This window comes from Panthera leo, chromosome B1 (assembly GCF_018350215.1).
Source record: "Panthera leo isolate Ple1 chromosome B1, P.leo_Ple1_pat1.1, whole genome shotgun sequence".
NCBI lineage: Eukaryota > Metazoa > Chordata > Mammalia > Carnivora > Felidae > Panthera > Panthera leo.
The window spans coordinates 154150060-154176815 of NC_056682.1; the positions used below are offsets into that span (position 1 = coordinate 154150060).

Here is a 26756-nt window from a genome sequence, read left to right on the forward strand (position 1 = left end):
CTTGGCTTCTCCTCATGATCCTGGAAAAGGACACACAGAATCAGGGCTTATATTTCTGGGAGATGTGATGTGGTTTGTTGATTCCTGCAATAAGTCTGTTTGAGGAATATTTAGTCTGATTTTTCTGTGAATTTACTGGCCTCTATTGAAATTCTGGAAAACGTGAAGTTGATATTAGTTTCTTTCATTAGGTACCATTTTGATGAACACAATTAATGGAAAAATAATCATTTTGGGGAAATTACCTCCCCCAACTTCCACGTCTTCAGGCTATTTTAAAAGTTGAAAAAACTTTTTCAGTATTTATTTTCCCAAGTTCTATGGATATGAAGATGACTGAGAAGCAATTCCTGTCCTTAAATGTGCTCCACAGAGGCTAAAGCATTTACAGTTAATTAAAAGTAAAGAAAAAAAAAAACTATTTGAAGTTCACTTTACACACAAGTTGCTTGCCTTTCTTACTTACTTTGCATAGGCAAAAACAGTCCTGAGCACACAGATATCACATTCTTCTAATTCAAGGTGTCCTAACTTTGTCACTATCGACATTTTAAGCTAGATAATCCCTTGTTGTGGGGCTGCCCATTGTGGGATATTTAGCGGCGTCCTCAGTCTCTGCTCACTAGATGTTAGCAGTGCATCCCAAGGCATGACAATGAATAGTGTCGAGACATTGCCATGTTGTCCCCACTTGAGGACCAGTGCTCTACTTGTGGAGAAGGATACCAACACTTTTTAAAGGGTAATTAGAGGAAAGAGAGTCCACACAGGGGACTCAAACAGAGCAGGCAAGAAATAGAATGGGAGGGATGCATAGTGGCTCAGTTAGTTAAGCATCCAATTCTTGGTTTCTGCTCAGGTCATGATCTCACGGTTGGTGGGTTTGAGCCCCCCCCCCCCCCCCAACTCAGGCTTCACACAGGGACAGCATGCTTAGAATTCTCTCTCTCTCTCCCTTTCTCTGTGCCCCCCCTTGTGTTCTCTCTCTTTCTCTATCTCAATAAATAAACAAACTTTAAAAAAAGAAACAGAAGGAGAGAGAGAAGAAAGTCTGAGAAGCCAAGAAAGGGAAGGACTTCAAGAAGGAACCAGGTCAGTGGTGTTACATGCTGTGTCCAGTAATAAAGATGAAGTCCAAGAACACAGTTTCCACAGAGCATTTCAGGAGTGATTTTCATATATTGACCTTTACTGCACAGTATCCATTTCTATCCCAGCTGTTGTTAAGTGGTTCGGTGTATCTGTGTCACCTAGATGTCTCTACTTCCAGAGATTCAAATATATATGTATATATACATATATGCATATATATATATATATATATAATTTATTATATAATCTATATATTATATAAATAATTGTATAATATATAAGTTATTCCCTATGTTATTTTCTCCTTGTTTTTAGCAGTGTGGGATAGTATAAAGAATACTGAAGTCGACTGTTCTGGTCAGAGTTCCTAATTCCCAATTTGACACTAAATAAATATGTTTACTGAGCAAAGGCCCTTAAACTCTCAGCCTCAGTTTAATCACCTGTAAAATTAGATTGGACAGTCTCTCCAACACTAATCTTCTACAAACAATCTGATAAAATAGCCACAGTACACAGATCCCTGATGGCAATATTAGCTGATCCATTCTAATCAGATACAAATATTATGAAAATAGAGAAGTAAACTACATATTACAGAGCAGATCATACTCTATAATGTGATGCAACATGCACACAATAACTGTATAATACTTCAAATTATGTTTCAGACACAGCTGAAAAAAAAAACAAATAAAATAGTATACGATATGCTCTATGACCAAATAGAAAAAAAAATTATCATAGCAACATTCTGAGTGATTGTACGTTTCCATATTCTAAAAAATGGAGCCTCACATATTTGCTTATATTATGGATTTTTCTCCCTGCACGTGGGATCACTCCACACAGCTAGTTTGGAATTTTGCTTTCAATGTACATTTACTGTAGTTACTTTATTATTGTAGAAGTTGTCACTTTTTTTTTAGTGTTTATTTTTGAGAGAGAGAGAGAGAGCACAAACAGCGGAGGTGTCTAGAGAAGAGAATAGAGGACCCGAAGCAGGCTCTGCGGTTACAGCAGCAAGCCCGATGTGGGGCTTGAACTCACAAACTGTGAGATCATGACTTGAGCCAAAGGCAATGCTCAACCGACTAAGCCACCCACAGGCCCCTAAGCACTAATAACACAACTGCTGAAAACAGTCAAGAAGCGGGAAGTTGCTGTGCCTCCCACTGACAATACCCCTGTCTCACAGACACAGTGGGGAGGCATATAGGCGACCAAAGCTGCAGTGGGTGAGTTTGTACATGTGAATGAGCATCTGTCACAACAAAGCTTCAGTCTGGACACAGGGGAATGGATGTAGGAATGCCTGTGTCAGACATCTGCACACTTTCAAACTTGGTTTCAAACAGCCAAGGACCTCAGGAAGAAGGCTTCTGCTTCACTGTCACCTTCCAGGACTCACACAAATGCATCTTATTAATGGAACCTCATTCAGATCCCATAAAAGGCACCAATTAGCTTTTAAACATCCCCCCAAAGAAGGAGAGCAGAATGGAATTTAAGAGAATGTAAAGAATACTCCATGATATATTTCTGAAGTTTCCTCTACGAATGGGGTGAAAAGAGCAAAGGTAATCTTTTTGAGTTAGTAATCTTTGTTTTTGCTTATGATGTCACATCAGCAAAGAGTTTGGGCTGTCTTAAATGATTACGAGATATCGATGTGGTTGATGTAATTATTAAGTAATTAATCATAAAAATATTTGGTGTGAGCTGAAGAAGGATAATTAAATGTTCAAACTCCAGATTAAGATTACTGAACTAAAACCATAGCTGCACCATTTAGCTAATTATGGAAATGTGCACAAGTTATTTAAATTTCCTGTTCCTCAGAGATCTCCCCAACATAAAGTGAGAGTAATAACATTGCCCACTTCATGTTATTATGAGGATTAAATGAGAAAATCTGTGGAAGGCATCTAACTCAATAATTGACTTGGTATAAACAACCTAATGACAATGATAATTAAGTTAAACTCTTTGCATTTATCATATTTATCAATGCCATCCGGAAATAATTTTTGATATTATTATAATACCTGTCCATTCATATATATCTAAACTGTTTAAGGAAATGCTATGTATCAAATACTATGTGTTATATGTGAATGTGTGTATATTTTTTCTTAGAATATCTTGTGGTTGGAATGAAAATCCCTTTGGAAACTTCCACTTGAATTTACCTCCCCCAACTCCCAGTATAAAATCAGTTTCTCCTCATGGTCCTGGGGCAGCTCTTCCTGCCCACATGTCCTGTGCCTGTCCTTTAATAAAATCACCTTATGTAACAACAACAACAAAAAGAAAAAAAAGAAATGATGGTGGCCATCTCTACAGTCATTTATATAGCTTCATTCTTTGATACTTTATTTGAACTTCTTTTTTGTTTTGTTTTTTTATTTTGTATAATTTATTTTTTATAATTTACATCCAAGTTGGTTAGCACATGGTGCAATAATGATTTCAGGAGTAGATTCCTTAAGCCCCTTACCCATTTATCCATCCCCCTGCTCACAACCCCTCCTCCTCCAGCAACCCTCTGTATTTGCTTAGCATAATACCCTCTAGGTCCATCCACATAGTTGTGAATGGCAAGATTGATTGCTGAGTAATACTCCGTTGTGTGTGTGTGTGTGTGTGTGTGTGTGTGTGTATGTGTGTGTGTGTATATATATATATATATATATATATATATATATATATATATACACGTGTATATATATATATATATATATATATATATATATATATACTTTATCCATTCATCCATTGATGGACATTTGGGTTCTTTCCGTACTTTGGCTATTGTTGATAGCACTGCTATGAACATTGGGGTGTGTGTGTCCCTTTGAAACAGCACACCTGTATCCCTTGGATAAATACCTAGTAGTGCAATTGCTGGGTCATAGGGTAGTTCTATTTTTAATTTTTTGAAGAACCTCCATACTCTTTTGCAGAGTGGCTACACCAGTTTACATTCCCACCAGCAGTGCAAAAGAGATGCTCTTTCTCTGCATCCTTGACAACATCTGTTGTTGCGTGAGTTGTTAATGTTAGCCATTCTGACAGGTGTAAGGTGGTATCTCATTGTGGTTTTGATTTGTATTTCTCAGATGATGAGTGATATTGAGCATTTTTTCATGTGTCTGTTGGCCATCTGGATGTCTTCTTTGGAGAAGTGTCCATTCATGTCTTTTACCCATTTCTTCACTGGATTATTTGTTTTTTGGGTGGTGAGTTTGGTAAGTTCTCTGTAGATTTTGGATATTAACCCTTTATTTGATATGTCATCTGCAAATATTTTCTCCCATTCCATCAGTTGCCTTTTAGTTTTGCTGATTGTTTCCTTTGCTGTGCAAAACCTTTTTATTTTGATGAGGTCCCAATAGTTCATTTTTGCTTTTGTTTCCCTTGCCTCTGAAAATGTATTGAGTAAGAAGTTGCTGTGGCCAAGGTCAAAGAGGTTTTTGCCTGCTTTCTCCTCAAGGATTTTGATGGCTTCCTGTCTTACGTTTGGGTCTTTCATCCATTTTGAGTTTATTTTTGTGTATGGTGTAAGAACATGGACTTTATTTGAATTTTTAAAACATTATTTAAACTATTTAATGACTGCCTAAGAGGGGTAATATTCCCCAGATTACTCATCCCTAATATGATTATGACATAATGGCAAGTTCCTAGGATGGTTTTAACAATGTAGTAGGTTCTAAATAAAAATGTTTTCCTTAATTTACACAGCTTCACAAGGGCTTAGACAATGCTGTCCTCACTTTAGAATTAAAAACAGGCAGTGGGGCGCCTGGGTGGCTCCGTCAGTTGAGTGTCCAATTCTTAATTTCGGCTCAGGTCGTGATCGAACAGTTCTTGAGACTGAGCCCTGTGTTGGGCTCTGCACTAACTGTGCAGAGCCTATTTGGGATTCTCTCTCTCCTCCCTTCCCCTGCTCATGCTCTAGCTCTCAAAATAAATAAATAAACATTAAAATAAAGAAATAAATAAAACAGTCAATGAATGATGTGATATGATAGAAACAGCATGAGTTTGAAAATAGACTTTTTGATTGATTTCAAAATGCCTACAATTCCCTCTCTTCCCTATACGCATAATCCTTTGCAATGTGACTATGGGTCTTCTCCTTTCAAGAGGTGGAGAAACGTTCTTCATTTGGGTTGGGCCATATGACTTGTTTTACTCAATGGGACATTAGAGAATGTAATGTAGAGTCTTAAAAGGTATTTGAGTACTTGAAGTTTGCCACCACTTATATTGAAAACCCTCCACTATCTGAACAAGCTAGGAAAAGCTTCCTAAATGATGAAAAAAATATATGGTGTAAGGTCCCAAGTCTTCCTTCCCAGGCACTCTGTCTGTTCTAACTATGAGAGTGAGGCCTAGATTATTCAGTCTGTTCCTAACCAAACTGATCTATACTGGAATAACTGCATGGACAAAACAGAGAATTATGAGAAAAAATTAAGATGTATTATTTTTAGTCATGTACTTTGGCATTCATTTGCTGAATAGAAAAAAATCTAACCGAAAGGGCTATTATAGTTTTACCATTTAATAAAGGTGTTTCAAGTTGGACAGGTTATTTTTCCCCTTGAAACTCAATTACCTTACTTGAAAGTGAGATAATAACTTCTGTCTATATGTGGTTGTGGTGAGAATCAAAAGAGATAACACATTTGAAACACTTAGCACAATGGCTAGTACATGTTAGGGACTCAGTCACATTCCTTGACTTTCCTTTCCTCGCCCAACAGTTTCCTTCATTGAGTCTATTTGCGGCCACAATGTATATTTGTGTAGCCTAAGGAAACACTGGGAACTACAGTCCATGCTCCATTTCCCAAACTATGTACACAGATTAAGGGTCTTCTCTGCCTAAAAAAAGGGGTACTTTTCCGCAGTTCACATAGAGGTAATACAGGCCTAACTATAGTCTGGATTGTATGCTTAACAAATTTCGGTTGAACTAAATTGAATTAAATTATTCAATATACAAAAGTTAAGTTTTAAAAAATAAATTAGCAAGAGTTATCTTGGCAGATTTCAGTCTTAAAAAATAGAGTCATCCAAAACCCATCTTCTTCCTTCTTTGATCTCTGGTTAATTTTACATCTATTTCATTTCAGTCCTCATATACATGGCTACATTCTGGGAATTATCATCACTTGTCATTTTTCAGCCTCAGAAAACTTAAAATATAATACATAGTACTTTGATTATAACTGTAATCTTCTGCTATTTTGACTTGCCTAATTGTACTACATTTGGACTTCATCTCTTTTGATTCCACCATTTTCTCCAACAGACTCCTGCAACACTCATTTTTCTACCCAGCCCAGATTGTTTTGTAAATTATCTAAACTACTTGCTCATAAATACCCTCAATTCCCTTCCTTTTACCTCATTTGCATTACAAAGAAAGCTCTAATGCTGGATAAAGACCAAGGCTCCTTTTTGGCTCTTACACCTTTGTTGCCAAGCTATGCTACAGAAAAGAAAACAGCATAAACATACCGATGTTTTACACATTAATATTCTCCAGTCAGAGCTGGACTTTAAGCACTGCTCGGAAATCCTCGTCCATTTTCCTCTGCCTCTCCTTGAAGTAACTCTTTCAAATCTTCATCACAATTCTCAATCCCTAACTCATACCCACTCATCCATTTATTCACTCACTCATTCAAAAGTCTACATCAAGTTCCCAGCATGAAATACACATTTGATAGGACTTGGAGGTAAAACAGTGCCCAAAATAGGAATGATCTCTGTTGTCAAGAAAGTTGTATTTTAGTCAGGAAATGAGAGAATAAGCCAATAAACAAAATAATTATAGTTTTTGGTTTATGGAAGACATAAATAGAAAGGATACTCTGAGAATTAAAATTTGGGTGGTGAAGATAGGTTAGAGTAGAAGCTTACGGAAGACTTATTTGCATTAGAATTTCAAAGGTAAGACTATGAAGAGAAGACTCAAGAAGGGCTATGAGAAGATGTCCTGACAAATAGCACATTATGGGCAAAACCTTTGAGTTTGTAAAAATACAGTTTTTTAGAATCTGTCGGAAATTCAGTGTATCCAGATCTTGGAAAAACTCATGTATAGAGTTTAATCATGACATAGGAAGTAATGCAAATGATTCATAGATCAGGCAAAAGGAAGGAAGGAAGGAAGGAAGGAAGGAAGGAAGGAAGGAAGGAAGGAAGGAAGGAGGTGGGGAGGAAGGAGGGAGGGACAGGGCAAGGGCAAGAGAGAAGGAAAGAGAAAAAAAGCAACTTAAAACACACTCCAGCAAATTAAAGCAATAGCACTACAGAAAGCACACCACACAAAAAGGTGCTAAGCCCAAACTACACTGCAGGATTATGCCAGTGAAGAACTTCTGTCACTGCTTCTGCTTCTGGGATCAGAAACCTCTTTTGGCATCAGTGATCCTGGGCACTGGGTGCCTGATTCTCTCTCATCACTGGCCCTAAAAGCCTGCACTGCCATCCTAAACTGAACATGAACTCTGTGCAACACCTGTTTCTTCATGATGATCTCTTTCGAATTAAAGTTCGCTGTAGACGCACTTAGTTAGCTTGGCACATGCTAGTTTACAATGTGTGCCTCTGTTGCAAAGCAGTGAATGAAAGTGAATACCTGGCTTCTACCTTGGACTAGAGGAAGTCAACTAGTGAGCAATTTTCCAAACATAAGAAATGTGCTTGGCAGTGAAGTGCCACGGTGCTTATGCTGTGAAACATAAAACTCTAAAATCTCAGAAACTTGTAATGAAAGTTCATTTCTTGCTCACATTACATATATAGAGACTGTGAGTTCTCTGCGTCTTTATTCCACGTGTCTTCTCATTCTGGCACCCAGATTGAAGGAACAACCACTATACCAGTCATGCCTTTCTTGCGGGAGAGGCACATTCAAGAGGCAAGCTATTCCATGAAATCACATTTAACGCTTCAGTCTGCCAGATAGCATGGCTACTCATACTCATTTGACCAAATAAGTCTCATGACAAGTTGAAAACAAAAGTGGAATGAGGAAATATACTTCTCCAATGGCAGGGGTGAGGAGAGGAAGGGAGGAGGGGTAAATATTTGTGAATAGTAATCTATTAACACACTCTGACCTCTTAGTCACAAGCATTTATTTCCCTTCCTTGTGCACAAAAATACACCCCAAGAATGACATCCTATATATCTTATCCAATCATGGCATCAGACTGTAAATCCATCATTTTGTAATAATCTCTACTTTAAATGATGGCACTCCTCAGACTCACACATCCATCATAGAATGGTGGAATATCCACCAAAAAAAGCACTAGTGTTTGAAAAGAGAATAATGAGAGACAGGCCACAATCAATCTCTGGTCCATAGATATCTGAAATCCAGCTAGGTGAACACTTCAGATCCCTCTTGTTGGTAGTAGATCATGTTCCTTGATTAGTCTCTGGTTCTGTCCACTGGGAGGGATTCTGGATTCATTGTTCTCCACGGGTCTAAGCCTTGCCTTCCAGGAAGAGTTTTCTTTTGATTAGCCTCCTTGGCAACATGTCACGAGAATCTTCTGTCTTTTTCTTTCCAATAGAAAGGGGAAACCAAAAGTTCACTCTACATATTGAATAGCCACAAACTCTTTTAATACAGTCTAGCAGTGATTCCAAAAGCACAAATCTCTTAAAAATAGGTTGGATTTTTTTTAACCTAGTTGATGCTCAATATTCTAATAACCAAACAATTATTTTTGAGACTTTTTTTCTGTTTAGGTTAATTGTAGGTATTTTCAGTATATCTGCCTTTCATTGGCTCATACTCTTAGCTTTATCCTGAACTATTTTATTCAACTAAAAAGATTTATCAGATACCGTATAATAACAAAGAAATTACACGAAATAATCTATTCAGAGAGTTTAATAAAGGATTAAACCATGCTTATGATTTTTCATGGGAATGTGCCTTACTGGCTATGCCCATGATTTGGTCTTTGACCTAAGGATGCATTTTAATGAGGCTCTGGGTATCAAAACATTTCTTAGGTTTATGTTTACTGTTTAGAAAAGATAACCCATTATATTTCCTAGCCCTATAAGTGTCAGATATTCAAAATCTAATTTCCTTTTTATCCTTTATTGAAAAGAAGCAGGGTGTTTTGATTTGTTTGATTTTTTTTTTTCTGAGCTCATCTCTTGCTTTTACCCAATGCATTGTAGCATTTTATCCAATGCAACCTAATCCTCACATTAACATTTATTTTCCAAACCTTATATGTCAAAACCACAGTTTCTTCTTTTTTTTTTTTTTGAAGTTTTTTTTTTAATTTTTTTTTAACGTTTATTTATTTTTGAGAGAGAGAGACAGCATGAACGGGGGAGGGTCAGAGAGAGAGGGAGACACAGAATCTGAAACAGGCTCCAGGCTCTGAGCGGTCAGCACAGAGCCCGACGCGGGGCTTGAACTCACAGACTGCGAGATCATGACCTGAGCCGAAGTCGGACGCTTAACCAACTGAGCCACCCAGGCGCCCCAAAACCACAGTTTCATTAGACACACTGTCTTGCTTTCCCAATTATCACAGTTGATAGTTTTATTATTTTTTCTTCAGTGCAAATGAGTTAGCTTTTACCTAAGGAACATAGGTGCACATTTTTGTATTAGTCAGCTTCTGATAGTCTATGTTGTATAACAAACCACCCCAAAATCTCAGTGCCCAACATTAGCATAAGTTTACTTCTCACTCCATTTATATGGATTGTGTGGGATGGCTGTGCCTCCACTATTATCTGTGGGGCAGATTTGTATCTTCTATATTTGTCCTTTAATTCTATATGCCATAGTGAAGGAACAGCAGCAAGCTAGGACATGACCTTTCTCATAGCACAGGGGAAAATCAAGAGAACCTAAGTCAAAGTATGTCATTTTATTTCAGCTCCTGCTCAGCTATGGCACATGACAGATAGGCTCACATAAAGTTAGCCACGTAAGTCACTTGGCCAATAGATGAAAAGTTATAATCATCCATTGGGAGTTAGTAAAGGAGAAGGAAGAATGAATATTGAACAATACTACAACTTATAGAAGGAACATAAAAACAAATCTTAGGACCAAGTCCCCAGGGGCTATAATAGACTATAATATTTAGAGTTTAAATAAATGAGGAGTTAAAAAAGAGAAAGAATAAGCTTAGTGAAATAACAGGAGTATCAGGGAAGTATGAAATCATGCAAACAATTAGAATTGTCAAAAGACAAAGAGCTAGAGGGCACCTGAATGGCTTAGTCAGTTGAGCGACCTAGTCTTGATTTCAGCTTTGGTCATGATCCCAGGGTTGGGGATCAATCCCTATGTCAGGCTCCACACTGACTGTAGAGCCTGCTTAAGATTCTCTTTCTCCTCTGCTCATGCTTGCTCTCTCTCAGAATAAAATAAAATTAAATTAAAATAAAATAAAAATAAAATAAAATAACATAAAATAGAATAAAACAAAATATAAAATAAAATATAAAATAAAATAAAATAAAACAAAACAAAACAAAATAAAATAAAATAAAATAAAATAAAATATTTTTAAAAAGACAAACAGCTAGCTCTGTCAAGAACTACTAAAGTTGACTAAAGATGAAGCCTGAAAGATGTCCATGAATTGAGGCAACATGAAGACCATTGGTGAGCTAGACACAAAAAATTTCAGTAGAGCAGAGAAGCCATGGCCAGGTCAGAAAGCTACTTAAGAAAATGGATACAAGATTTTGAAGTTTGAGAGACTGATAAATTACACCCTTCTCTTCCCTACCAAATTCAGAATAAAATTACAAATACACACAGGAGTAAGAGATATTGAGATCATAGCAACAAATCTATAACTAGTAAAGTTGAACTGGACATTACAACTGTACTTATGGCCAATGTATGGTTCCTTGTATTTCTTGTATTTCTCTTTTCTTACAAAGCTTGGGATATGTCCACAGGGAAGATTGGGTCTGCAGAACAGACTCCATTTATCCATCCATGGGCAAGGGGAAAAAAAAATGGCTGCCTCAGGCACTTCAAAGCCTTCAGGTCAGTATATACAGAAATTGGCTTTCAGGAGTTTTTAAAAGATGCTGGGCCTCAATCCCAGATTTTCTACAGAGAGAGAATGAACATTAGAAGCATGCCTTCACCATCCAGGTATATGTGGCAGAGACTATTCATTGTCTCTCACTATCGCATTTCCCTTCATAACTTCAGGACTGTACCTCCTTGCCACTCAATTTTATCAAGGCAAATGGATTCCTAGCTAGAAACCAAATTGCCCAGCCTTTCTTGCTCTTGCTATGGTGCAGATTAAGTGACAGATAAAGTAACAGAACAAATTCCAGGTCACATCTTTAAAAAGAAAATATTTTATCATCCATTTTCATTTTCTCTGAATCTGGGTTCTGAGAAATGGAAACAAATAGCACGTCAAAGATGGAAACTATGTATACTGTTACAGTAACTTATGTTACACTATAATTAATATATAATTTAGAACTTAGTAATGTCATGCTGTCATAACAAAAATCTCAAATGAAGCACTGGCTTCTTCGGTGAGCTATGAGCCTCAAGCACATAAAAACCTTAGTTTTGAAAGCTAGCAACACTTATTACATCATGACGAAATATTTGGTCTATCAGCTTCAGTAGTATGGAAGGCAGACCGCAATCTTTCCAATGCTTTATGTGGTTCTGAAAGAGTAAGTGCGCTGCACTTTGTATGACTTCACCTTGTTGCTTTTAGCAAGATCCTGAATGAGATAAATGCAGACAGGGTAGAATTAGCCAGATTGTGAGCAGAGATGGAATGGAACACATTTCTCCCAAAGGAGCTTTTTTGGGGTTTTTGTGTTTTGTTTTGTTTTTTTGTCCTGTGGCTTGCAATTTGAATCGACTGTAAGTTTAGTGTCTGGGTACCTAACAATATTAGAAATGCTAGTTTTTTTTCTATATAACTTTACTCAAAGGAGATAAAATTGTTTTCCATATCTATTTTATAATCCATCTCACCATCTTCTCAGCTAGATATATGGTGTTTCTTTCCCAGTCAAGACTTTTTTTTTTTTTTCTATTATATAGCCTCATGTAACCTCAGTTAATCTGAGAAAGGAAGAATGGACTTAACAATGTAAATAAATAAAAGTGTTAATGAATAAAAACAAATGAGTACACAATGAACATGAAAATCTTCTAGAAGGCAAACCAAATTCAAGAAGGACAATGAACAAATCAGACAAGAACGAAGGTCTAACTAAGGAAGTTTTTCCACCACTAGCTGAGGAAGTCTTTATGATTTCTGGCTGGCTGGAATTCATCATTATTATATACTAATGACCATTTGCTATATGTTCTTCCCAATTCCAGATGGCCAAAAGAGTGCTTTTATTGTCAATACGCTATTCACATTACACTGTGTATTAGGGATGTGTGTGTGTGTTGTGTGTGTGTTGTGTGTGTGTTTGTGTGTGTGTGTGTGTGTGTGTGTGTGTGCGTGCACATGTACATGTATGTGTGTATATGGTAGGACTAGAGAGTGATGGAGTGATAGAGATTAATTCATCTATTAATACATATGCCACTGGACTTTGAATAGTAACATCCTGACTCTATGGAGAGCATGCATATCACCCAGAGATGGTGGACTTTGCACAGAATACAACCTCATGTTACCTTTTTGGAAAGATGTGTGAGAGAAATGATATGCAATAATACTTGAGTGGCCAGAGAAGAAGAAACTGCTCATCACTCCTTAGCATCCATTCATCCATTTGTTAACGACCTTCTTCTGCCTTTGATTCTGAACCATGACAGCACAAATATAAAGCACATTTCTCAGTTTCCCTTGTCACTAAGTGGTCACAGCCTCAATTAAATTGAGAAGAAAAGAGATCTATGCAACACCCAAGTACATTTTGAAAAAGAAAGCTTACTGCCCTCTATTTCATTTCCTCTTTCCTTGCTTATGCTTGTTGAGAAATGGTGACAATTAGAACAGCCACTTTAAATCAAGAGATAGAAGTCAGGTGTTGAAGATAATAACTGCCTGCTCATCTAGCATGCCTAATAGCCTTAAAACTTCTCTCAACCTCTGGGCCCAAAAATGACAGAGAAATAAACTTCTGGCAGATCCAATGAAACTTTGCATCCTTTTTTATTTCTTTGTTTTGTTGTTGTTGTTGTTTTTTTACAGAAACTTAACTCATACCCTAATTCAGTAAGTATCCATGCAAGTTTCATTCTTTTCCCCGACATCACAATTCACACAGATCATTCATCTTATGTAGCAGATTGAGTGAGAAGGACCAGAAGTATAATAAAACTTATCCTTACAATATAGTTGTCCTCTAAGTATGAAGTAGGGATTTTGTTCTTCCTTAAATTAGGAGAGGAAGCAGATACTAGTTATTTAAGCGTACTACCAAGAGTTTATGAAAGGAAGAGAAATGAAGAAATGAGGCATATTTGAAATTATTAGAAGGCACGGATAAAAGAAGATCGACTGGAGCGTATTTGTAATACTATTATGATAGGGATTCAGATAGGTAACACTTTGGAACAGGAGGTAAAAGTATAAAAAACTAAAGATTTTGTTATTCCTTCCTAGATACACTAATTCACATTTGTTCAGGAGAGTCAACCAAGGTACAGAAAAAAAATTTTAAGAATACAAAGGATGGCTCTACACTGAGAGAGGAAAAAAATTTTTAATTAAATTCTGCTGACTTCAGAGATCCTGAGTTTCAAAACTGAAATTTAGGTTTTACTGACATAGGAAGTTGTTGCTAATAGGCAGAATCTGGAAGGTGCCATTGAAATGATTGGCAAAACTTAAAATAAGAAGGGATACAATCCAACTAATGTCAGGTTGAGTTTCAATCACCTTAGGGACACAACCAGTTTCTGGACAAGAACCAAGCTTCTACAACCAGAATAGCTACTCTTAATTTCATGGGTTATGTGAGTGAAACTTTCCTTGATTAGTAAATGCAGTTGCAGTACAAGTAAGAAAATAAAAAAGAATTAAATGAATGCATGATATTGATAATTTAAGTTGGAACTATGCGTAGACATAATGATAAGTTTGGAATCATTGAGATAATATTGCAAGTGTCACACAACTTTGAAACTTTTAACAGTACCTAGCATATTAAATTTTGGTTTGATACATTGTGTGCCAAGTTTAAATGCAAGAAGTATTGAAAGTTTTATTTTACAAAAAGAAGGCAGTGTGTGATGGGAATGAATAGTTATGATCTAGCAGATAGATGGGATATGTCTTTACAGAAATAAGAAAGAATAGGATTGATTACACATGTGGAAGAATTGGGCTTTGAGGAAGTGAGACACTTTCACCCCTTTAGTAAAAATGAAGAAAATATGTTTGCATTTACAGGTTGGTTTATAAATTTGGTGATGGAAAGATGCTGAGTCCCCTTCGATGACTTCAATTTTCTTAGTGAAGTGTGAAGTGAAATCATTATTTTGGAAGGAAGAAGAAAGAGGGAGATGTGAATAAATTAAGAAGAGGAAAAATTACAGTCAGAAGATGAACAAGCAAATTTTCTAGGTAAAAAATAGTTGTGTATCTAGTAAGTATCAAATTACCAATTGAGTTTATGTCCATATACTTAAAATAAAGCTGTGTAACATTACCCAATGATGTTCTCTTATAGCATTCAGAAGCATGAGTACAATAAAAAATAAAAGAGACCCTCGTGTTGAACCAATGTGTATTTCCTACCAGGCACATGTGAGCAAAGCATAAGGGGCCTGGAGAGTTGAGAGTACTTTCCAGTAAATGATTTGAACATCATGCTATGGGGTAAGAATGGAAGTAAAGAATGGAAGGGGCTAATGGATGATGAGAAAATGACAGAACCAGTGGACTAGAGATCTTGTTGAGTTTGAAAAAATATATATTATATGAAATAATATATATTCACATATATATATACTATTATATTATGAAAAATATATTATATGAAATAGTATCTATACTCATATGTTATATAAAATAGTAGATCTTGCTTTTCCTGGGAGCATCCCATACCTCCTCTGTAATTCTCATCTTCTGGTGATTAATGTTATGCACATTTCTCTGGGAAGAGAAAGTTTATAAACTCCCCAATTATCACCACTGTATCTACCAGCTGGCCTGGCTCCATATATACATATACACATATACATATATCCTATGAGTTCCCTCCTATTGCCTGGATAAACTATTCAAAATCCTATCCCAAGGCCAAACCCTGTACTTTTGCACTGACTGAAATCCCATGAATGATTTCCCGCTTTTCCCTTCTCTCTTGCAACACGAAGTCTTTCTTATTACCTAAGAACATAGCTATAAGTCAAAAACATGTTATTATTTCTTATATCAAAAAATAAACATTTTTAAAAATTTGACTTCATACCCCCTTCCAGATTCCTATCATTCTCAGTTTGTCTCTTCTTTTCTCTTGTACCCAATCCAATCATACTTTTATCCTGGCTAATTCACATTAACATTAATTGCTATCTCCAATATCACTAATGACCTCCAGACTGCCAAAAACAATAGGAAATCCACAATCTTCTTTTTAATCTATTAGCTGTAACATTTGCCCCTTTTGCTCATTCACTCAGACCTGATTTTTTTTTTCTTCCCTTGACTTCTATGATACGTGTATATTTAGGTTGTACTTGCTTCCTCAGTGTTAAATTTTTCCTACTCTCCCTTTGCTAGTTTCTCTTATTCTTCTTAGTTTCTAAACATTATCACGACATGAAACATCATCTCAGACTCCGTTTTTCCTTCATCTCTACTCACTTCCTTGGTTATCTCATCCAACTGCATAATCCTAAATAACAACCTGATCACTAGCCCCACATTTATATATTCAAACTAGGTTTTCCTGATAAACTCAGGTTCATAGTTGCTGTTTGACATCTCCATTTAGATGCCTATTAAAGACTTTAAATTCACTGTGTCCCAAACCAAATTCCATATTCCCCAAACCCTTTTGTGAATGATTTCTAATAACTGGAGGAAAAAATCTGAGTCAACTTTAATGCCTCTGTTTTTCCACATCCCACTTACATCAATATATAATCTATCTTACTTTTGTTTTTTAAGTTTATTTATTAATTTTGAGAGGGAGAGAGAGAGAAAGAAAGAGAGAATGACTAGGGGAGGGGCAGAGAGAGAAGGAGAGAGAGAATACTAAGCAGGTTCTGTGCTGACATCACAGAGCATGACATGGGACTCAATCTAACGAACCATGAGACCATAACCTGAGCTGAAACTAGGGGTCACACTGTTAACCAACTGAGCCACCCAGTGCCCCTCATCTATCTTAACTTTATGCATTTAATTGAATCACTTCTTACATCTCTTGAACTATTATACTCCTAGTCTAGTCCAACCACATCACTGAATTATCACAGTAGATTTGTTTTCTCACCTTCCATTCTTAACCCTATATAGGCTGTTCTTTATCACATACAGAGGGACAATTTGAAGATATAAGGTGCAATTCTATAGCTCATTCAATGGTTTCTACCTTAAACAAAGTAAGGTTTTAAGTCATGGACTTAAATGGACTACACTGCCTATATAATTGAGATCCCTACCATCTTGCAGGACTCAGATTAATCCAGTAATGTAAGGAACTATGTCTTGTTTCATTTAAATGAAAGATTTTCCTCACTCCTAAGCAGAAGGTTTAATCTACTGCATCAGGAAAAATAATATCAAGCATTTTGTACAATGAGCATGACCAATAAGCACGATTCTACTGATACACCAAACACATTCTCACCTGGAAAATGATTAGAACAAAGCATATATTATCCTTTTTAATATTAAAATAAACTAAAAACAAGTGTCAACCTCTAATTCCCCTTTCAGTATACTTCTCTGCTTTCCTTTGGCCTACCTTCTTTATTCTTGAAAGTACTTTTATCATTTTACCTCAACTTTTGGAGGAAGGTAGATACCTTTTTGGATACCCTGTTTGTTTTTCTTTTTTCTTTTTTTTTTGAGAGAGAGCAGAGGAGGGGCAGAGAGAGAGAGAGAGAGAGAGAGAGAGAGAGAAAGAATCTTAAGTAGGGTGCACTTTCCCAGTGCAGAACCCCACTTAGGGCTCAATCTCAAGACCATGAGATCATGATCTGAACAGAAATCAAGAGTTGGACACTTAACCAACTGAGCTACCCAAGCACCACTGGATACCCTGTTTCTGTTCAATGACAAATCCTCCACCTTTCTTCCTATTTCTTCAAATACATTATTTTATCAGTTACCCCCTTTTAACTCTCGAATTCAGTCTCTCTCACTCTACTTGCTCTTATTTTCAGCTTTTAAACATACTCAAGACTATCCCACCCTGAAAAATAGAACAAAAGAAAATTCTGTTAACTAGTTACCATAAAATAACCTTTTTTTTTCACTACCAAGTCCCTTGAAAAACTATTGGGTCTTTCCCCCCACCCCCATCACATTCATTTCTCCCCCAGTTAATTGTCTTTGGTCCCCTAAGACTTCATTAATACTGTTTTGGAAAAAAGTTACCTATAATGTCCTTATTGTTGAATGCAATAGATTTTTTTGTGTGTGAGACTTATCTTTTTTTCTTGTGTCATTAGTCATTTCCTTCTTAAAATCTCTCCACTTCTTGTTCTCTGTGACACTACCCTCTCCTCATTCTTCTGCTCTTTAACTTTCTTCTGAGTTTCCTGTGTCACCTCTACTCCTATGGCTCAGTAAATTCAACTTGTTTGATCCTTTAAACTAAGGCATCCCAAAGTTCACCCTTTCTAACATACACTAGCAACTGGTAACAAAGTGTCATATCATCTGATTTTACATTGCCTCCAGAACAAACTTGAGAATGCTGTGATGATGTTATCAGACTATATTCTGTATAGCCAAAGGGTCTACAGGATGTTTGGCAAATAATCAGTGGTTCTGAAGTTGGAAGTCCTAGTCAATCTCAGTGCATTTATCAATAAACTTTGTAGCAATTTAATCCTAATGGCCACAGACCAAAGCGATTTGTTGTTGTTAGAAAATGCATGCCCACACGGAGTGGTGCCTCTGAGACCTCTGGAGCCACTGAGAGGGTCCTGGGAGGTTGAGAGGCTGGTTACCATGGAAACACTTTAGTTTCTCAGGAATGGACAGAGCCATCCCCGCTTTTGAAGAAGGCTTAAGAACTGTTTTCCTACACACAGAAGGACAATAAAAAATTGGATAGGACTTCAATTTTTTCTGGGTCTATGCTAGAGGATGTGTGTATGGCATATTTCATGTAGTTGGGGGAAGATTTTCTTGGAAAAAAAAGGCCTTATGCAAAAATTAAAACAATATAATTAAAAAAAAAAGAAAAAAAAAATTACAGATAAACCTCCTCCACAGACCTTAAGCCACACCAAAGGAATTTAAAAAAACAAAACAACACTAACAATAATACATTCTCACACAGCCCTGCCTGTTGCCACCTTCTCCCTTGGCCTGCAGTGCGGAAGAGAAAGACAGCAAGGAAAGGGTTCTTCTAACAAGTGCCTGGGGGAAGGCCCACACTTTCCCTTCTGGCTCCAGCCTGCCTGTCACATCTTCTCACCACATGTTTGCCATTGGAAATCAGTTGCTCAAGCCAAACTCAGTTATTCACCACAAATCTCTTGCTCTCTGTTGTTCCTGGAAAGTTGCCCACCTCCTGCAATACTCCCTCCACCTCCTCTGTTTCAGACTTTTTCCCCCATTCTTTAAAGATCCAGTCAAGTCTTGTCATTTCCTAGAAGACTTCCCCAACTACAATGGCTTTTGCTGACATCTCTGAACTCCTAAAGCTCTGATAGTCTGCAAATATCATTTGACCCTCAGCAAAGGTAATCACGTCTTTCTGGCTTTTTTCCTTAACGCGTATCACTATCCTTCCCACCAGGGTTAGCTTCCCTAAAGGGCAGGACTGGGTCAAAATTATCCTAGTCTGGACCTTAGTTCATTGCACAGAGTAGGTTCATTGCCAAACATAAATTAAAGGCAGAAGCATAAAAACACAAACAATAAATCAATAAAAACAAATATGATTCTGTACACTCACAACCTCCTTGGTAGAAATTTCTGTATCTACTGGTAATTCTCAAGACCCAACATGTCATTGTTCTTTATGATTTACTTCTGATTCCATATGGCCTATTGAAGAACCATAGTTTATAAGCTGTATATTCACCTTCATGTGAACATTTTTACCTGTGGCCTCCTTTTACTTTTCTATAATAATCTGGAACTGTTAATCAAAGACCAAGATTCATGGTCAGAGTAATACAGATCCTGAAGAATTCAAAACTTATATATGGAGAGTATTTAGCAATACATATTTTTCTTCACGGTAATTCCCTTGGGTAAAATATAACACCTCTTGTAGCACTATAGAATCACACTGCTTTGAAAAATATATGCTATAGAGGTATTTATATTGAGAATATAACACTTTGTAGGTATGCTCTGTTTTCTGACCTCAGTCATTCTATTACGGTTTAACTGTGAACTATTAACACCTCAGCAGGTATGCAAGCAGCACATATCATTAGTTTTCTTCCTACCTTCACCTGAATGTGGCCAGTCTGGAGATTTGAAATTTCTGGGGACATTTCACAATCTGTGAAGTGTTTTTTGATCACACTGAACAAATCTTTTGCCCTCTTTGTCATGTTCAGCCAATGTTTGGAAGTATTCCACTAGTATTAAACAAAGTTCAGTGTTTTCTGCCAAAAATGATGTTTGAGTAATGATTCCGATAGAAACTTTTCTGGGTGGTTCTCATTTTTCAAAGAGAAAAAGGGATATTCCAAGTATTTATGGCTGGCCAAGAAAAATTTCAAGGCTTTTAGTATGGAAGCTTACATAAAGCTTACAGGTAGGTAACGTGACTATAAACAATCAATCAATGCAGGCCCATTTTCATTTTTATGAAAACTATACTTAGGGCTATATGCAATAAGAGCTATTTGGGTAGAGAAATTCAAATTGAAATAAAGCCAGGCTTGTACTTTTGTCTATTAGCTGGACTTTATTGTTGCTGATATGAGTTTTTTTTAAATAGCAAAAAGTGGCCAATTTTCACAGCTAAAACAGATAATTCCAAAAATACCTGTAATATTACAAGCACCCAACAAATTACAGCATTTATTTTCCACTAAATATCAGGACAAAAAATTCCAAAGTGTCGTTCTATTATTTAAAAGCCTCTTGCATTAGCCAGAGATAAGAAGAAAAAAGCCATCTCTATTGATCTATGGATAAAAACAAATAGTATAGTATTGAGTGAGCAGTGTCAGCAAGAAAATAATGTATTGTATCGGAAAAGAGAAAGATATCAACTTTAGTGAGTAGATAAAAGTTGGTTAGGTTAGTTAATTTAAAAGAATGTGCATATCAATGTGGCCTTTGTGTAGAAGCAAGGAAAATAGGAAAAGAAACAATTGCATTACATTTTACATTCTGTAGAATGCAGAAGGAAGGGGGACTCAAGAGCACAGCTCTGGTATAAAGAAGAATTAAGGTTTCCATAACACTAAACAGTGCAACCATGGCTTCTTGGTGAACAAACTCTTCTCCTCCCCACATCTTATGGGAATTATAATGAAAAAGATTACATGCAAATTAAGTGAATATTACTCCTGTGAAAGATGTGCCTGGTTAGTTTCCTTTAAAAGAAAGTCTGTTTAAGAGAAAATGACTTTGAGGCTTTCTTTTTTAATGTCATGGCATATATAGAAAATAATATTTATATGCACATTGGGGTAAATGGACACGGTGGACAATTACCGCAGACTCACGGCCTCCCCAGGCTCTGCACAACTTCTTTGTGGACTGAGATCAGCATCTCCTGGGCACCAGTAACCCCTTCCCCGCAGGCGGGTACAACCTGGCTCATCTTCAGACACTAGTTGTTATCCGTGGGAAAAGAATTTATGTTTAGAATAAAGGGGTTAAATTAGGCCTACATGCACTTGAGTTTCTGGACCACACACGTAGTATCTCTTATTGTTCAAGTTGCAAACAGTGTGAATAAATCTAATAGTTGCATATCTATGTTGCATGACCTGTTTAAATTACGGGCATTACTCATGTATGGAATGGAATTTGGGACTGAAGAATAAAAGCTACCTTTCTGTGTATTTTGGCTCATTATTATAGACAATGTAGCAGCTGATTTTTTGGATTGATTTTTCTACACTATGCTATCACTCAAACAGGTTTAGTTGGCCTAGAGCCCAAGAGGAAAAGGGTACCAAAAGTTATATATAATAGCTACATTCAAGTATTCATTTTCCTACCTTTCCAATATTAAAAAAATATGGTATCGATTATTTGAAAATCAGGATTTTTTTTTTTGTTGTAATTTTAGGTAAAAAGTCAATATTTACACTTCGCAACTTTTCTTTGCAATTTAATAAAGCATAGGAAAGTACAACGTAATTCAAAGAATAAAATGTGTTAAAACAGATCATCAACCATTAATCTTTTGCCAAATTTAGTGATATGCAGGAAACACAAAATCTTTATTTTTAACAATAAATGTTTTGAGATACCTTGCCTCAGGCTGAACCCTCTGGCTGACAAGGTTTCAGAATGCTTATCAGAGAGTAGTTTCCTCTTTCTTCTAAGCCTATGTAGAAAGATCAGGCAGTTGGTAAGTAGCAAAATCACCTTACTAGAGATATTTAATTATAATCAAAACTGTTTAAGGGGCGCCTGGATGACTCAGTTGGTTAAGCTGCTGACTTTGGCTCAGGTCGTGATCTCAGGGTCCATGGATTTGAGCCCCACATGAGGCTCTGTGTTGATAGCTGGGAGCTTGGAGCCTGCTTCAGATTGTGTGTCTCCCTCTCTCTCTCTGCCCCTCCCCACTCATTCTCTCTCTCTCTCTCAAAAATAAACATTAAAAAAATTTTAAAAAACTATTTAAAAATATCACCAAATAAGCTGGTCAAATTAATGACCAACAACCTGTGTAGTCATTGTTTTTCAGAGTCACAATACACTGGTACCTCCCAGAGGGTGCTGTGAAAGTTTGTGCCTCTGATGTGAAAAGCATAATCCTAACTTAGACACAAGATTTAGGGCATTTGTAGGTTCATGGTATAAAAGTGTACAATTCAAATATAGCACGGATTGAAATGACAAAGTGGCTTAGAGTTGAGCCATTTCCATCTTTGCATTGTTGTGTGATAATTTTTCCCATATGATATGTTTTCTTCTCCTTTTTCCTATATTTACATTTACCTTTTACCTCTTCAAATTCATCTTTTCTCTCTTTTTCTTTGTGTAAACTAGATAATACTCATGCATATGAAAGAAATCCTTCTGGAATGCTATAATTTATTTTCCTTGGGGAATGGGAGCTATTATGAAATCATTGAGGTTTAGCAAAGGCCGGAATGAAAAATTAAGCGTTTTCTGCATAAGCAACATGAAAAAGAAGGGGTTTTTTTTCTGAGATTTTACCACTAATTCTTATACACAACTTGGTCTGGTAGTATCTCATCATCATTAATATTAATTTAGTTTTGTGAGCTACACAGGACATACTAAGAAAATAAATAAGCTCAGCTAACCCTGTACATGGTTATTTCAACTGTAAACCAACAAAACAAAAACAAAATGTGAGTATCTGTGGATTGCCTGATGTACAAATATAGACTGAAAATGGCATATTATAGGACAACTGGAAGACGTAGTGTATACTAATAGAACCTTCACAATAAGAAAAATATGTATAATGTTTAAAGTTTAAAAAGCAGTCTTAGGGCACCTGGATGGCTTGGTTAGCTAAGCATCAGACTCTTGATTTCAGCTCAGGTCATGATCTCACAGTTGATGGGATTGAGCCCCACATTGGGCTCTACACTAACAGTGCGGAGCCTGCTTGGGATTCTCTCTCTCCCTCTCTCTCTGCCCCTCCCCTGCTTGAGCTCACATGCTCTCTTTCTCTCTCTAAAAATAAATAAATACAGTTAAAAAAATCCATTTTGAAGATGTCTCTCTAGGGCTATCAAAAATCTTTGCTACAAAAGCAATGCAACTTCATGTAAACTCTCGTGGTGCTGACGGAACCAGATATAGTGAAAGACCAATATAATAGACAAAATCACAAAATAAACAGTGGCTCTCTTTTGCTGGAAAGGAAAGAAAAGAAAAGTAAAATAAGGGACAATAAGGGAAGGGATAATAAACAGAACAGTGGCTTTCTTTTGCTGGAAAGGAAGGAAAAGAAAAGTAAAATAAGGGACAATAAGGGAAGGGATAATAAACAGAACAGTGGCTTTCTTTTGCTGGAAAGGAAGGAAAAGAAAAGTAAAATAAGGGACAATAAGGGAAGGGATAACATGGTAGTTTTTAATACAATAAATTGGTTACAGAAAGATACTGAAAAGATGATGATAAATTGGTTTGTCTGAACTGTGGCCAATATTTTGATGCTGTGCAAGTTAATAACAATCTGCTTCTCTTGTCAGACACTTTTGATATTATTGATAATTAGAATTATACTAAAGTTTTATAGTATTTTCTGCATCATATATGTATATACATTTATAGATGGTGAAACAGGTATCACAGAAAAGAAAGAACACTTGTTTTGTCTAAACTTTTTAGAGTTTATTTGAATTTTTTCTAAAATACTTCTGGCAACAAAATTGACATGTGCTTTTTTTTAAAGGATGTTATAATAATTACTGGCTAGTATTGCAAAAAATATTCAATACAATAGACTTATGACCCTTGGGTTTTTTCAGTCCTATTTAAAAAGTAGACTTGCCTTTATAAAATCACAGTGACTGACTCAACATAATTTGTATCATATAATTAAGAATTAAAAAATATATATATTTGCTGTATGATGCCTCTCATTTGCTTTTCCACATAAAAATTATTCAACAATTAGCTCTTCTGCCACTCCTATGCTGCAAAATCTAACAAAAGCAGTGTTCTATTGTTCGAATAAGATCTTTTGATATTTTTTCAGTAGTTTTCTGCATGAATTAAGTTCACTAAAAAACAAACTATAAAATTTACTGCAAAGTTTTTTGTGCCGTTTGGAACAAAGAATGATTGAAGAACAACTGAGTTTCTGACTTTTGACAAAATTTTCTGCTGCCCCTAAAATGAGAGCATTTAAAAATATATTCCCCGAATGAGCAACATATTCTTTGCAGGTTTTTAAGAGATCTATGTCCATTCAGAAAACACAAAGGTGAAAGTGTGAAACGAGAAAAGTAATGGATTTGAGTCCAAAGACTACATGCGTTCAAGTTTAGCAAAGTGATTTAATTTTAAAACACAGGGATAAAATTACTTGTCGTGGGGAAATTTTTATTTGTTTTGGCACCATTCTACTCTTTGGGATGTAACTGATACCTCCGGGTCCTTTACTATTTATACTTTCAAATGCATACTCTGAATATAATTTATTAATGTAAGACAAATTTTGTAGCTTAATCACTTAATAGTCACATATATTCAAATACTACATGAGTATAAAATACTACATAAATGTGAATGTTTTGTTGAAACATAATAACATATATAGCCACCATTAATAAACACATTAAGCTTGGTAGCAGATTAGTACATTATATTAATTCACATTATGTATTCACATTGTGAAATACGTATGTCACAAATGCATCATTCTGTGTCTTGCATCATAGAATACGGACTTCTGACAATTCAAAAGAGGTATATCAAAGCAGAGAACTCCTTTATATTCCGCTCCTTTTCTGACATGATACCTTTAACACCCTGCCTCATCCATGACTTCACAAGTCTTTGAAGCTGTACATGCAGTACAAGATGCATCATTCCCCTCCAAGGAATTATTCCCTGGGATGTCAGCCCCTGACATAACAGCTTATTAATTTTTTAAAGTTACAACCTGTAGTTTTCTCAGAAGATTTATCCACTTATGAAGCCAGTGGTTATGTATCATGTTACTTAAGAAACTAGTGTCCTTCTTGCATGAAAACATTTTTTTTTTTCTGATAGTCAGTAGGGTCAATGCTTCCCAATTACAATTAATCCTATGTTAAATGACATGGGATCTCCATAAAGCTACTCAATTGATGGCAGATTCAATTTATTCACTGATTAGCATCTAATTTATAGAGAACAGGGACCTAATAGAATTGGCTACATATTAGGTAAGGATTTATTTGAAAGAAAATAAGGACAAAATTCAGGAAAGGGAGCTGTCCAAAAAGCTCAGGATATAGGGTCCAAGATGCAAGAATGAAAATACTGAGAAAAGGAAACAAAGGAAAGACGGAGAAGAGTGTGTTAGACTGAAAAGGAAAATGACATTATGTTTAGTGAGCAAATGAAAAGTGAGTTAATGGTAAATCTAAAAAAAAAAAAAAAATGTGCCAATGTGTAGAGACACAATGTAGAAAAGAAATAAATGGTAGACTGTTTTACAGTCTTTTGAATAAATAAGTGAGGGAAATAGTGGGTCCCAACTTGTCCTCAGACCCTCCTGCCCTATATTCAACCAGTCTCCTCAGCAGCTGACCTAACCAACCAAACTCAACCTCAAACCCATCAACTCATATCTGGTATACAGAAATAAATAATTGATAAAGAAAAAGAAATAATGTTAAAGGGAAGAGAACTTTAGGTATGAGCATCTGGAAATGAGTATGCTTAGGATCATGGGGGCACTGGCAAATGCCTCAGCTTTTTGGTTAGGACCTGGGGGAAGAAGAAGATCAGTGATAAAAAAAAAATGTTAGGGTAAAGGCATATGAAAAGACTTATGGGTGTAAGCATAAGGCATGATCAGGGATGTAAAGTACAGTCTTTATATTGCATGTTGATACCCATGACATCATCCAACATGTAAGAAGCCTAAGCAAACAAATATACATAATGACTTACTCCGTTTACTTCAGCCAGTTTCTGACATCAGCTACTCCAACAGTGGCACACCGGCTTTGAATAGACAAGCCATTAGGGCAAAAATAGACATTAGGCATGGGCCCAGCAGCATGGCTCCTAATTACCAAAGCTGATCTAGCTACTGCTGCTGCCCAATGTCCAGAGACAGAAACAGAGCCCCTGATAAAGTACCATCTAAAGGGGCCAATACCCTCAGTCTGCCAAAGACTGAGGGGTGACACAGGACATTTAGTGCTAAACCTGGGACAATTCCAGACAAACCATCCATCAAGGAGGCGAAAAAGCCAATTGGTAAAAGTTGACCACATTGTACCCACTTTGATCCTGGAAAGGACTGTAATTTATCTTGACTGGAATTGCCCCAAATTTTAGGTACAAGTTTTCCTTTCCTACCCACAAAGCCTCAACAAAGTTGCAAAATGTTTACTCTAATAGGACACCAGTGAATATAATATCATCTCAAAGCAAGACAGCCACTCTGTAGCAAAGGACATGTGACAATGGGCACATGAACTCAGTTACCAATCACATATTATAACTCCAGTGGTTGCCAGTATAATGGAGCATTGGTACAGCACTTTTTTAAAGATTATTTATTTATTTTGAGAGAAAGAGAACCAGTGGGGGAGGGGCAGAGAGAGATGGGGACCAAAGATCCAAAACAGGCTCCATGCTGACAGCAGA

At 36.4% G+C, this 26756-nt stretch overlaps 1 long non-coding RNA gene across 2 annotated transcripts in view; it reads right to left on the bottom strand.

Annotated features, from left to right (window-relative positions):
• Positions 1-8238: 8238 nt before the first annotated feature.
• The window catches only part of LOC122217133, a 39980-nt gene continuing 21462 nt past the window's right edge, over positions 8239-26756 (bottom strand). The window contains exons 4-5 of one of the 2 annotated variants that reach the window (XR_006201300.1): positions 21710-21786; positions 8239-8688 (exon numbers count right to left, since the gene is read on the bottom strand). This is a non-coding gene — a long non-coding RNA (uncharacterized LOC122217133). The remainder of the gene's footprint in view (positions 8689-21709; positions 21787-26756) is intronic. The other variant, XR_006201299.1, reaches the window with a different exon arrangement.